Source organism: Mytilus trossulus, chromosome 9 (genome assembly GCF_036588685.1).
Source record: "Mytilus trossulus isolate FHL-02 chromosome 9, PNRI_Mtr1.1.1.hap1, whole genome shotgun sequence".
Classification (NCBI taxonomy): Eukaryota; Metazoa; Mollusca; class Bivalvia; order Mytilida; family Mytilidae; genus Mytilus; species Mytilus trossulus.
In genome coordinates this window covers 29909593-29924600 of record NC_086381.1, presented here as the reverse complement: position 1 = coordinate 29924600, position 15008 = coordinate 29909593, and the positions used below count along the sequence as shown (strand labels likewise).

Below are 15008 nucleotides of genomic sequence, written 5' to 3'. Positions count from 1 at the left end.
AGAAAATAAATCCTGAAATTGATTTGAAACTTTGATACTGTATAGTTTTCCTGGAAAATATTTACATCCCTTTGAGATTATTAGTGTACGTCCAGTTGCGTATATATTACATGCATGTCGGAATAATTGTGATGATGACGAATTTCTTCCTTTATTCGAGAACAATCTAATTGATATATAAATGTCCATTACTTCGATGAGCCAAAGAAAGTTATATATCGACCTGTATTTAAATCTCTTCAAATCTTCTTCTTCTTCTTTTGGTATACAATAGTCTTTCGACATTTGATGATTACATACTGTTGGCATACGTGGACTAGTCTATTTACAAAACTTTTACCCAAATTTACACAAAATGTATGTTTCTTTCTTATGTGCAATGTATACATGTATATATTTGAATTTGCGCTATTATAGTTCCGTTACTTATAATCCAGGCGTATATACGAATGGTCGACAAGTGCGTACATTTTTTTAAATCAATATTTCTGGTACGATCCAATCGGTCCTTCACCATTGACAACGAGTATAAATTACATTTTACCAAATTTACCCTTGGAAAAAATATGTATATAGATTTTTATTTCATCAAATCTCACTGTGCTTAAACGGCCGTGGGTAATTACCCACAGCCCAAGATGGAGCCGCCTGGCTTCGGTTAGGAAGTTTGCTCCTTTATAATTACAATACCATGAATACAAAAGAAATGTTCAGTAATTTAAAAGTTATATAAATCTTTTATGAAAACTCTGCAATGTAAAACGTGGTTAGTTACTACGAAATAAACGATTACAGCACGATTTGCCAAAACACTTATGATGTCCGTAACTTCAAAACAACTTGTCCGTAACTTTTCCCCTTATACCAATAGGGATGTCCGTAACTTTAGCATGATGTCAGTAACTTTCAAAGAGGTCAATCCTTAGCAGAAATACAGATGAATCAGTCCAAACCTCTAAAGAAGATATGTATGATTTGATACCCGATCTTATTGAATCCCTGAGGTCAATGAAACTGTTAGAAGATTTTAAATCTATCTGTATTGTTATAATAAACTGATACATGTTCAACAATAAAGCCTTCCATCTACTCCTAGATATTGGCATTTTTTTCTCTCACAATCAACAACACATCACACTAGATATATAATTTAAAGGAAAGAATATCATTTTTTCCGCCAATGACTCATCAGTGAACAATCTATAAAGCTAGAAGAATGTTAGATAAATTTAGCCGTACCGTCAGATCCCGTTTTATCCCGGGAATATTTTTTTTCAAATTTACGGAAAATCCGTGACACTTTTTCTCTTGTTTAGTTTGAAGCATATCGCTATTGTATAAATCTATGTAATAATTAAGGGGTTGGATAGTGTTTATAGTCCTTTAACTGTTGAAATTGTTAATCTTACAATTTTGAAAAAAAAGTTACCCACATCCGAAAATAAAGTTATGGACAGTCTGATTATTTTTAACTTATAAGTTACGGACATCTTTTGCATTTTTTAAAAGTTGGCCTTGCGCTAAAGTGAAGTCAAAATTAACGAATTTGAAGTGATGATAGGTGATTTCTTTATTCAAAAATCCTATCGATATTTACATAGATCATGAGAAACGTTGCAAAAATTATATTTCGTATCATCTGTCATCTCTAAAGAGTTTAGAGTCTGCCATCTTGGGCTGTGGGTAACTTAAGTTACCCACGGCCGTTTAAGCACAGTGAAATCTGTTGTTTATTTTTAGGTATTATTTATATTTTTATAAATATTTTTTTTTACACCAGAAATGTTTTTCATAAACAAGCGTATGAGTTTAGTAATGACTAGTATATTATATCACTTTCGGACATGCAAGATAAAGATGCATATTATACACCTTATAGTTCAAAATGAAAAGTTTTAAGTTATCGGCCGTGTACACTGATCAATACCCTAAGAAGTAAAACGATGATGAATTTGCAAGCTCGACAGGAAATCGCTTGAATACCTGGACGTGTCACCTCACACCCCCTGCAATACCTTCAGGAGTAATACCTTTAGCCATGCGGGTGATCAGTGGAGCGAAGATCCTAATTTATTTGAATAAAGTTTATTATATAAAAGAATTATGAACTAATTAGATTTCCGAAAACATTTCAAGTTTCACGGAACACTTTATATTTATGATTTGAAATTTTTACTTTTTAACTAATTCCAATATTATCATTATTGTTATAAATAAAAGATTATGACGTTGATCATGGTTATAAAAAAAAAAGATAAGTAAATTTTCCGTATCAAGTTAACTAGTCGGATAAAACAACCGTACGATTGACAAGATATCGACACGCAATTACGACTACATCGGGTTACTCTAGTTTTGGTCCCTAGACATATCGCGGGTGCAAATCGGGGAAGGTTACAAAATGGCCGACCAGAGGGAATTGATACTCTAAGTTTAAAATCGATGGTGATCTCTTATCTAGCAGAATAAAACTTTAATATCTATGAATCTGAGCATTTTTATACAGAATGAACATAATATCAATTTTTGATTTTTTTGCGAAGTTTCCCTTTAATCTTAATTTTATCAATGAATATGATATGTCTAATAAAAAATGTATTCACTGTGATGGTTGATGAATAAACGTTTTTTCTTCATTTTGAAATATCAAATTAACAAAATCTTAAAAAGAAGTTATCTGTTTAAGTCTATTCAGACTCAATCACATCGGAGATATAACCTCTTTGGATTTAACATGTCAAATTAAACAACATCTTAAAAATAAATTTTAATAATATATCCGAACTTCATATACTTTTTTTTATATGCTATGCCTATGTGATTTTGTTACACATCACTTACCTATGACAACATGTGTTTCAAAATAAAACAATCATATTGATTCTTATGTAAAATTATTCAACTTAATAAGGTAAAATTTCTTGATAACATAAGACATCAATCATACTTTGAAATTCAGGTAAGACAAATATTGTAATTATCGCCACGATACAGCTCCGGTACTGACATGATTTAACTAACTTTACTAATATTGTCCGTTTATAACTTTTGAAATTATTAAAGAACTAAGGTTGCAACTCCCTCAGGCAAAATTGGCTTTATATGAATTTGGCTATTTATTTTAGGTATTTTTGACATATAGCTCTTCAACGGTTTGGTACTTATACATCTTCGGATTTCAAATGTTCGGCTTTGAGCGTTCGTGATGAAGGTAAATCTAGAAAAGAGATTCGGACGCAAGCAATTATTAAACGTGTGAAGTTGTTGTCAATTTTTTTTTAACACAAATAAATTCAAATAAGCAAAATATCCATCATACATAGATTAAAAAAGAACTACTAGCAGAAACTGAAATTTCAATTCTAGATCTCAAGTAAACTGATATAAAGATTATATCTTCATCTTCATCACTCACATTAATTAAATTGTATTTGAAAGTCAAAAAGATTACATGTACTACCAATTGTATCTTGGTAATATGATTTTCATTTTTATTTTCAAATTTCAAACTAAATTATGTTTGCAATCATTCGTATTAATACTTAAAAGAGGTACATGTAGTTACCATTAATTTTTCTTGTATAGCGATTCAATAAGTTGATATCAAACGATTTCCAACACAATTTGACCTGTAGAAATTGCAGTTTTGAGCTATCATGAGAGGTTACGTGTACGATCTTGTCATCAAATTAATTTATTGTGTGTCTTTCTTGTAAATGTATAAGTATATATGTAATTGTTAATGTATTATTGTTATCCTCTTGCAGCACCATACGTGTGCCTAAGTTGTAATAAATTGTCTTGTCTTGTCTTGCCTACAAGTAAGCCTTGACGCTGTTAAAACCTAAATGCATATTAAGTAAACTTTCCTGGTGTTGAATTTTATGAATGTTGAAAAACATTTAAAAAAAAATGCCATATGTCGATTAAGTTCCTGGGAAAATTAGCATTACCTCCTTGCCAAAATTACTTAATGTGTATATCAGATCCATCTTTATGCTTTAAAGTTGTGTTAAACAGTCAGAAATCCGCTAGACTATTTTTGAACCTCAAAGAAAAGACACTAAGCTGTTCTACAAAACAGAATGATGTAGAATAAATGAAAAACCATATCTCAAAAAACAAAATAACAACAGTGAGGTAAGATTTGTTTTGCTAAAAAATTTGGGAATGGTATAATTTTGTGTATCTGTCAATCTATAATTGTTATCCTCTTGTAGCACTAAATTTAAATGAAATGTTTTGTTTTTTCTTTTCAAAATATGATCCTGCTTAAAAATATCGTTAAATATTACTAGTTGTATGATTTTTCTCGTTTCTCATTGGTTTATATAGTCACCTGTTTTCCGATTTACAATGTTTGTATTATATTTTTTTCGCAAGTGTGACATATTGACTCGGCGTTATTTTATGAAATAATATTGACTCCATATTACTAAAGGTAGTAACATTGAGTCATAATCATTTCCAAACTTTGTAATTCATTGGCTTAAGAAGTATTTATATATGAGCATCACTGATGAGTCTTATGTAGATGTTCCAGACCATATGAGTATTTGGACCGTACGCGTACGGTCCGGACCGTATACGTATACTCGTGCGGTCCGACCATACGCGTACGGTCGGACCGTATGAGTATACGCGTACGGTCCAGCTGATGTTTTAGGATCACATGAGTTAAATTTAAACACATATTCATCAAAATCATTATTTTTAGTTATACCAATTGTTATTATTACATGTTTAGGGATAAAATGATTAAGCGAACAATTGAAATTAAATGTGTGTTTATTTTTTTATCCGTGATTCCTATTTTGGTACTCAAGGTGACACTGACTTCCACAAAGAACGTCATATTTTTTTTTACAGTAACATAATTTGTTCATGCACGTTCCATTTGCATTTGTTTTTTGTAAAGTTCCAAAATATTCTAAAACGATTGTCCTCCCAATCTAAGTTTACTTCCGATAACTTCAATTTCAATTAGCATACTTGGCTTCAGTTTATGAATTACTGACATGCAAAATACAGGAGATTAACAGATATAATAAACGTTTTTTTTTTAAATAGTTATAATTAATTATTATTTTTTATTTCAATTACAATTGAACTTTTTACATCAATTTGAGATAAAAGTTATGTTGATCTGTTATATACATTTGTATCTGATAAACGTGACCAACTTCATAATAATAGTCAGACCGTACGCGTATTTTGAAAATGTACGCATACGGTCTAGACCGTACGCGTACTGTCCAAATACTCATACGGTCTTGAACATAGACGAAACGCACGTCTGGCGGACCATTATGACCAATACTAAATGACCAATGGCTATATAATTAGACATTGCAAAGTTTAGAAATACACGAAAGTTTTGCATTTACAAACATACAAATTTCAACTGAATCAATAACAAACATTATTATGATCCTACATGTTGCATAAGGAAGTTTTTTAAATGTACAGGTTTAGACCAAAAATATATTAATTTTATTGATTATTCAAAAACGTTGCATAATGAAGTGAATGCATATTAAACAATGCAACACCAAAAAGTGAAGGTGTGCATTAATTTTGGTTTTATGATTGAAAACAATTTACGAGTTTTGATAAACTGATTCAACTTCCCACGTCAGACCGTATGATGCTATGGCAAATGAATTCCCAGTCCCCCTCCCCCCCCCCCCCCCCCCCCAACACACACACCAGACAGGAAAAAATGTATACCACAATCGACATAACATTAAACTTTCCACAACAATTACAAAAAAATAGGACTCAGTAAATCTTACACGTCAATTATAAATACTCGTGACTTTCAAAACATTGAGATGTGGTATAATAGTAAATGAGATAACTGTACACACCATTTAAATAAAGTTTATTTTTACTAAAATTTGACCCGAAACGAATCGGGTCATCAATTTTAAAACTTTAAAAATTCATACAAATAGACGAAATGTACCACGAATGGTTGATTTTTTTTTGTTATTGAGGAAGAAATTACCAAATTTGTGTGAACTGATGTTTCTACGTAAAAACAACCTATTTTATTACATAATGGATTCAGACAGATAATGTCGTTGCTAGCACATCTGATATCCTTCATGAATGATTTCTGCGGAAGAATTTTGGATAAACAACGTTTCATTGCTAAAGGTAAATACATTGAGACAAACTTTAACTGATAGATAATGAATTATACTTGGGTAATTGTTTATTGATTTGACACGTTTGTGGAAACGAACATATTTTTAAATTACTTTCATAATGTATGGAAATACTGTACTATACAAATAATTAGACAGTATCAAACAATTTAACATTCTTGCCCACGGTTCAATTACAAAAGTATACACCACCATATCATCGTTACAATGATTATCGTAATTTGATTTTTGACCTCATGGGTTGTGTCTGGTGCATATATTGTCAAACGAGATATCTGATTCGTCCACAAAGGCCATGTTAACGAGAGGCGTTCGTTTGGCTGTTTTTCATGTATAAATACGAAGCCACGTTCGACCAGAATGGGACCGACCGTGCAAGGGCCGTAAAGCCTTTCAAGGTCGTTAAAAACTTCCGTCTTCGTCGTCAGAATGGGAATTTAAAAACCAAAGGCTTGTATATAAAGAGTGCCACACTCCTACATGTACCCACTAAAACACCTTTGCAACATGCATTTAATCAGGTAGGTCTGTAGGAAGGTAAGATTCTTGGCGTACACTTATTTATTCTATAGGAATCTCAATTTAAAAAAAATCCTTTTGGAGAAAATATTATGCTGCCGTATGTTCTCACCATTTTTATTCGTTAGTATTGCTGAACCAGGAGGGCGAAAACATGTGTTGTTTTACCTTTCCCCAAAGGTAAAATATTGTCAACCGTTAGTTACGGTTTGGTGATTCTACCGTTAATAAAATGTGGTTCCAATTTGCACTCTCAAGAGGTGAAAATTAATCCGAGAAAATGATATTATAACTTCCACCCTTTCTTCTATTACAAAATTGATATTTCCTGAAAATGTTTGAAATATTTGCCACTGAAGTTTAACAAACGTCAATCAAATAATCAATAATAGTGCGGTGACTGAAGGTAGATTATTTTGAATTTAATCTCCCCACCGAACACACACCTATATAATATATCATTGGAAAGAGGAAATCGTGTACTAGAATAATATGCCTGTCGTCAAGACTTAATATGGTCATATTTTTTTTAAATTAAGGTCAAAGATCAAATGTAAAAATCTGTAAAAATTTGGGAGGGTTTCAATTTTGACATTTTTTTCTATTTCTTAACTCTACATAAATACAAATGATACTGTTTTGGCTCTATTAATGATTGCTTTTATACATAAACCTTAATCATTAAGATTTATTTCATCAAAAAAATCTTAAAACCACGTTTTATAAACAAAACTTCAAAAATTAAGTTTTCGACCTATAAAATGTTTAGAGCACCTTAACCTTATGAAAAATTACAATTTCAGATAAAAATCAGGTGTCATGCAAGACAATACTTTAAAATTATTTTTTAAACTATCATATTGGTTGAGGTATCAAATCAAAGCAATAGAACACTACAATCAAATATGACCTCAAATTGAATTGTGGATACTTCAGGTTTAATTATAGACTACTCGTTGCTCTTGTTTTTTCACATAATTATTAATGCTTCCATAAAGTATTATCTGTTGTTGTGTATTTTACTCTGGTTACTATCTATTACATTATAATTTTTGTACCTATATCCCCCCTTTTTTTCTTGCAACACACCACAAACTTCAAAAGTATTCCATATAAAAAAAAAGATGTGATATGATTGCAAATGATGCAACCCTCCAAATGAGACCAAATGAGACATAAATTACCAATACGTCGCGTATGGGCTTCAACAATGAGTAAAATTTATACTGCACAGTCTTCAATTACCGAAATGAATAATGTAAGATAAACAAAAAATCTATCAACCTGATTAATGTACAAAATAAATAAGAAACAAACAAATACAGTATATAGAAACAAACGACAAACACTGCATTGCCGTCTCGTGACTTGAAATAGACACAAACAGAATGTGGCGGGGTTTGACTTTTTTCAAGGGCTCGCCAACACTCCCCTTACCCGGGGACTGGGACCGTGTGTATCAGTGCAACAAGCTTTATACCTAATCAACCGTTATCTCAATCATCTACATTTTCATCAACCGTCACAAAACAAGTTTTAATATTTCTACACATTTCAGTCATGGCCACAGGTCTGCACATGACAGGTTCTGCTCAAATCAAACACGTAAGTTTGAGTTTTTCTGTACAAGTATAGACAAGGTATTGTAGGAAGTCCGAAGACATTTGTTCCTAAAAAAATACCAGCTTCAAACCATCCCTTTCAATTCATCCAAGATTTAACAGAGATCTTAAATGGGGTTAACATCCATTTGATTGTCTGCAAAGATGATGGGGAAACATTATGCATGAGACGTACACTCTATCTTGAATTTGCTCAATTTAATGGTTGGCAACACATTAGATAGCGTCGCATTTTACTTTAAGAAGCATAACATACATTGGCATTCAAGGTTTCAACAAGGTGTTTCGAACCAAACTCATGTACACTTGTAAAGCCAATCCTAAATGAAAAGGCGTTAAAAAAATGGCCACACAAACAGTTGACTCAACAATTGCTTAGCATTTGCGCAATTTCTCTTGTGCCATTTCCTGAGAATAGTCTTAGCTGTATGCAGTTTCTTAGAGTTACCATAAAATGAATTGGAATCAAAACGAAGGCATTGACTGAATTGGAGAAAAAAGAGACAATTCTTCCGAGGTTGGGTATACTTCTGTAGAGTTTGTACATATGTCTTTTCTATTGTATACTTGCAGCGGAATGATATATCCGTTATTTGTGTCTGTTACATTTGACATTAAGATTTTGAGGCAAGTTTTCAATTGACTAGCAGCTGATATGGCATCTCAAATAGTTAATCTGCTACCTATATTGTTATATTTGCCTTAAACTTGTTGAAGTTGTTTGACAACTTAATTTCTATAGAAATCAATGAATTTAGACTGCATTTTACAACTAGAATATTTTAAATTAGAATCAGCTGGCAGAACAGATCTATATTTATCTAGTAACGGTGTGATGAATGACCATTAAATCGTTGTCAATAGCCAAACTATTTTTTGGATTTTTTTTTTCGTTTTTGGCAAATAATTTGTATTGCAAACAAAATGACAAAGTGCTTGAAGTTTAAATGATGGACGGGAAACTATTTCAACTTTAACTTTATCTGGAACCGTTCAAACATTGAATTTCTTAATCTGATTCAAACTTGAGTAGATTTTGATCTTTCTAAAATGTTTTGTTGCAACAAAATATACAAGCGCTCCAGTTGAACGACTGCATTCTAGAACGCGTACACATACCCGAACCTGAGGGACAACAGTCTGATAGTTGTAAGTCGTTATTAAATATCAAATTGGAAGCTTCCTCGTTCTAAAAGGGGGAACAAATATGTTTACTTGTATAATTTTGTAGCACGAAAGATGATAAAAAAAGGGACGAAAGACACCTATAACTGCCTGCAAGGACTTCTGCAAATTAACAGCTATCGCATGAAACATTTTGATGTTCACCTCATCTAATCTTTTATTCAATGCAGATACAAAAATCGACTTCCCTATACTGGTTAATTGACTCAAAATTTCAGTCGAGTTTTTTTTCTTTTTCTTGCCATATTAAGCACTGAAAAAATTTAAACTTAAATTAAAAACTTTTGTCTTTTCTTTGGACTTCATGGAGCCAGTTGCAACGGACTTGAGATATTTACGGAATATTTACTGAAACTATCCGTCGATTATTTTGATTTTACAATACGACTTTTCTGACAAAGTATATCATGTTTTATAACAAAAAAACATAGAATATAAACACATACAAACAAAGCATATATCAGTGCACTTTAATTGAAAATATTTGTATATAATAGCGAAAAGGTAGTAATATCCTATATCAGTTGAGAGCAAATTAGTGACTAATACACAAAATGTGACGGAAGGCAAGTGATTAAGTTCCGTGTTGAAATTGAAGTTTTTTATTCCATTCTTTTTCCATTGATTTCTTAAGGTTTTTTCATATTTTGGTTTCGAAATTTTTATCACTGATTAAGTTTATGAAATACTATATGCTTAAAATATTATGGGATAATTTTTATTACTACTATGAAGAAAAAACTAAAGTTTGTGTCTGAATTTGCAATTAAAATTACCTCAATTTTAAACAGTCCAAACTTCGCAAATTTTATAGATTATAAGAATATGAAATACTGAATAGAATATTTTGACATAAAAACACAGCTTCAGGAAAAACTATTTCAGTTAAATGTAAGCAAACATACACAATTTTTCATTTTGAAAAAGGGGGATTGAAACTCTCCAATATACTACTAGTCAATAAACCGACTTTTTGGAAAAATGTGACCGTACGAAATTCTGACGACAGGGCAAAAACTAAAGAAGACATATTTTTCTTTAAGTTAAGACCATTTTTAGCCGTGTGTTATTTGGGGAGATTAAACTCGCGATCTAGACGACTTTTTACACTTCTGTCACCGCACTATAAATACAGTAACTGTTAAACTAAAATAGGCCAAAGACGTCCTCAGTATTGTTGAAACATTAATAATGGCGGACAGCAATCCACAACAACCATTCGGTAACATTCTCTCAATTTTGGACATTGACTTATGGAGCTACCATTTGATTTTAGTAGTAGGGGGGGGGGGGGGGGGGGGGGGGGGGGGGGGGGGCTAGGATGAACAAATTTGTCCTGCATTTTAGCTGTAATCTCTGTCCTGCCTTTTTATTTTTCACTCTGTTCGGTCCTGCCTTCTTTTTTTTTAGTTTATCCTGCCTTTTTTTACCTAAATAGTTGTCCTGGTCCTGACTTTTCTTTTATGCAAGTGTCTCATCCTGCCTTTTTTTTACTCAAAACTCCTGTCCTGCCTATTTTTTTTTTTAAATTTCATCCTAGCCCCCCTCCCCCCATAAAAATCAAATGGTAGCTCCCTTACATAATGTGGAGAGGTTACACATAAAAGTTACATGTTTGTGAGTGTTTAAGTCTCCTCTAGCCTGGGATTTTGTTGTAACGACTCATCATATTTTAATACCAAACTGGTGAAATTCAGTTGGAAAAAGCTTGACCCATGATATTGCTAATTAGCAACAAACAGAATGACGATGGATGAAAAGTACCAATCTAAAAAAGTACTCGTGACTTTCTGAAATCTTAGATGTATAATGAATATAATACGTCTAAGCTGAAACTAGTTCAGATGCCTATCTTTCCTAATGAATAAATCATGTGTCCCCGACTATAAATGTTTCATTAGCACCAGTGTTTCGTGAGACCTGAGATGAATTATTTAAAAAACCTATGAGAATTGATAGGAAGTTCTGCGATAAATTGTAACAACGCAATAACCTCTGAAACATAGATACATATTCAATCTCTTATTAAGATGGAGAACATCGATAAATGAATAGTTGAACATTAAAAAAATATATATTTTATTTTCACATCAATGAACATTTTGTATTGTTTTAGTCCTAATTTGTATCTTTTAGATATACATGGATATGGCATGTTTAGTCATGAATATAAAATATCGAGCAGTCTATAGGGAAAACCTCAATCTTATAATATTGATATTTAATTTAATAGCAGTAAGCTTCAATCAATCTAATGAATCACCGAATCCGAAGAACAAAAGATAAAAACGTAAATTAATTGTCTTTATTTCATATCACGGATATGATTTTTATCATGTTTTCAATGTTCGTTAATTTTAATTTCAAATGTGAACCAATACTGAGTGTGATGTGATGCTATTAAATGCTCAGACAACCCATTACAGATTATATAACACAACATTTTAATCATTTTATTGAATTTCCAAATCCAGTTGCACAATAAACAAGTCCTGTTACATGTAGTTAATGTATCATGTATGACGTCTCAAATTGTATATTGTACAGTTCAGAACTGTCTACCCATATTTATAAACTACAATTGAATACTTAAGATGTAGAATTATACCAAGCGTTTCGCCGACTATGCTGATGCCCCAGATCAATATAACGTATGTATTGCACATTGAACCAGCCGGAGGGAAGAAAAAAAGCCCAAACAAACAACGCAATACAATACAATACATCACACGAAAAACTAAATACTGAACAACACGAAACCCACCCAAAACCTTTGTTTGATCTGAGGAGCTTCGGTAAGGTTAGCAGATCCTGCTCCTTATGTAGCACCCGCCGAGTTCCACATGTAAGTACATATCCATTGATCGGTTTAAATCGGTAGGTAAAATCCCAGGAAAAGGAGGGCGGGATTTTAGTTACGACAATGTGAACATAAAGGAAATGTAGTATGCACAACACTCAGTCGCATTGTCAATACATTTTATAAAAGATTCAACCTTACATTTCTATTTCTATTTGTAGTAATCAACGTAAAGAAAGACAGATACTGTTCTTGAGTTCGTCATCAATAAGATAATACGATTTGTTGTGATTACTCTACTTTTAAGGTGGTAAGTATCTTAAATGAAAGACGTCAGTAACTACAACTAAAATAATTTAGTTAAATCTCATGGAAACACGCAAGTTTACTTGGATTAGGAATAGCGACCCATCAATACATTGTATAGAATAGTCCGTGTTCTCCTAATCTTACTTGTATCTACGAAAAATTAGTTCGACAACTTCGAATATTAAATATATATTATCAATATCTTTTAAGCTTATCAAGCGATCATTTAAGTTTTGTAGTATTTTGCGAATCATAATTTGTAAATTGTATTATTTAAAATAATTTACTAGTTAAGATATTCAACATTGATGTATTGGAACACGGTATGTTCCATGAAAAAGGTACAATGGATTTAAGCATTGGGTCATTAAAAGGATACCACGAACCCGGAGGGACAGTGTTATCTTCTAAACGATACAACGATTGTCCATTATGTATATTATTTAAACTTCGTTGAATCATCTTTTCAAAACTATAGTTATTGCATAAGCTCGGCCCTCGGCCCTCTAACCAGTAAGTTCAAATCATCAATTTATTATCTTAATATAAAAAGATATGGTATGAGTGCCAACTCTTCATCTCAGTCACAATTTGTAAAAGTAATATAAATGTCAAAAGACGACCTTCAACACAGAGTCTTGGCTTCCATCGAACAGCGGGCTATAAAGGGTCCCCCAAAAAACAAGTGTAGATCCATTATATTAGAAGTATACGGGTAGGGGATTCAAATTATACAATAATTAACAAAAAATGGCATTTACTTTCAGTCAAGATATTTTACTGAATTTCCATTGAATTATTATGAATCAGAAAACCATCCGTAATTTCCACAATAACAGGGGCGGATCCAGGAATTTATTAGGGGGTGGTCACCTTTTGAAATCTTAAATTAAAATTCATTTTTTTATATTGGTATCATGAAAATAGTTACAACTATATTAGACAAAAGTTATACATTATTTATAAAATTGATTCCAATTTCATTTTTCTTGCATGCCTGCGTGCAAACATATCAAGTTAGGTTTACTTTCATACGTTCATTCATTGCTTTATCAATAAATGTTGTAATATCTTTGATTTTTTTTACATGATTTTTCATCACGGCCGAAATGCTCGTTAAGTCTTGTACTTGCATGTGCCATATCTTTTAATGGTTTGCATGATAATCTGTCCAAACTATCAACCTCAAACAGAGCACAGTATATGCAGTAAGCTCCTTGTTGTGAAGGTGAATACACTAGCCCATCATAGCGATTATGCCAATTCAGCTGAAACAGTCTGTTCTTTCCTGCATATAGTTAATTCCAGGTTGGAAAAGATTTCTTATCAAATAAAATTTCTCTTTGTTTGTTAATTTACGTGTTGATTATTTTACAAAACCAATGTCGTTTGTACTTGTATGTAATATGGGGATTGTTTCTTTAATCTGATCACTTTTATTCGTATCAATGATATTAGGTCCATTACAAGTCGTTTGTACTTTTAAAGAGGGGGCTGATTTGTGGCGTTTCCTGAAGGAAAGAGGGTATAAGTTACTAAAAAATTGGAATGAACGAAACTTTTAGATAAACAGATGATGGAACCGGGGTATTTATTCAATATAGAATATTTATGTGACTTTAAAACTTTAAAATTATTTTTCAATTTTGGCATCACAATAAAAAATATGTTATTGGTCGAGAAAAGTTATTATAAAAACTTTAAAAATTAAGATTTATATATAAACGTAATGTAAAAAAAGTATAAACTTACTGCTAAAAACATCTAAGATTTGTGGACTGTCTCTTCATTTTTAAACCTTAACATCAAAGAAATCGACCAAGTAATTAGCGATTGTTGATTACATGTTCATGGTATAAACACCTGCTGTCAAGGTACATGTATTTAGTCTTAGGGTAAGTAATGACAACTTTATGACTGCTAATTACGATAGACAAAATGATTTGATCGACGAATTTATTTTTCAAAATGTTCAAGGTGCACCATTTTTTGGTACATGGTGCACCATTTTTGCAAACCCAGGGGGTGGTCACCGGCACAGGGTGACCACCCCCTGGATCCGCCTCTGAATACGATAACAAAAAAAAAGGTCACAGGGAATGTTATCATTTTCTAAAAAAAACCTGCGAAATAGCAAACAATAAACTAAATATTAAATTAGAAAAACTAAAGAAAAGAGAAAAAAACTCGTATGTAAAGTTTTGTGTTCTCTTAATTCGTCCTTTATTTGAACGAGTAAGCTTTTTCGATTGGGTGTCACTCATGAGTTTTGTGGACGAAACGCGCGTCTGTCATGCAAAACAGTATCTATATGACACGTTTGTTTTCGTTTTTTGTCGTTTTTTCCCGGCCATTTTTGCTGCTCCTTCAACATATGTCTGAAAGTTTCCAATATTTGAA

At 32.0% G+C, this 15008-nt stretch overlaps 1 protein-coding gene across 6 annotated transcripts in view; it reads left to right on the top strand.

The window, feature by feature from the left end:
• LOC134685515 (alpha-1,3-mannosyl-glycoprotein 4-beta-N-acetylglucosaminyltransferase C-like) overlaps positions 1-15008 on the top strand; it is a 54646-nt gene that overhangs the window by 28445 nt on the left and 11193 nt on the right. For 3 of the 6 annotated variants that reach the window (XM_063545276.1, XM_063545274.1, XM_063545278.1), the window contains exon 2: positions 12521-12609. The gene's annotated coding sequence lies outside the window, so the exon portion shown is untranslated. Of the gene's footprint in view, positions 1-4007; positions 4141-5938; positions 6163-12520; positions 12610-15008 lie in introns of those variants that run through there. The other 3 variants (XM_063545273.1, XM_063545277.1, XM_063545275.1) reach the window with 2 other exon arrangements.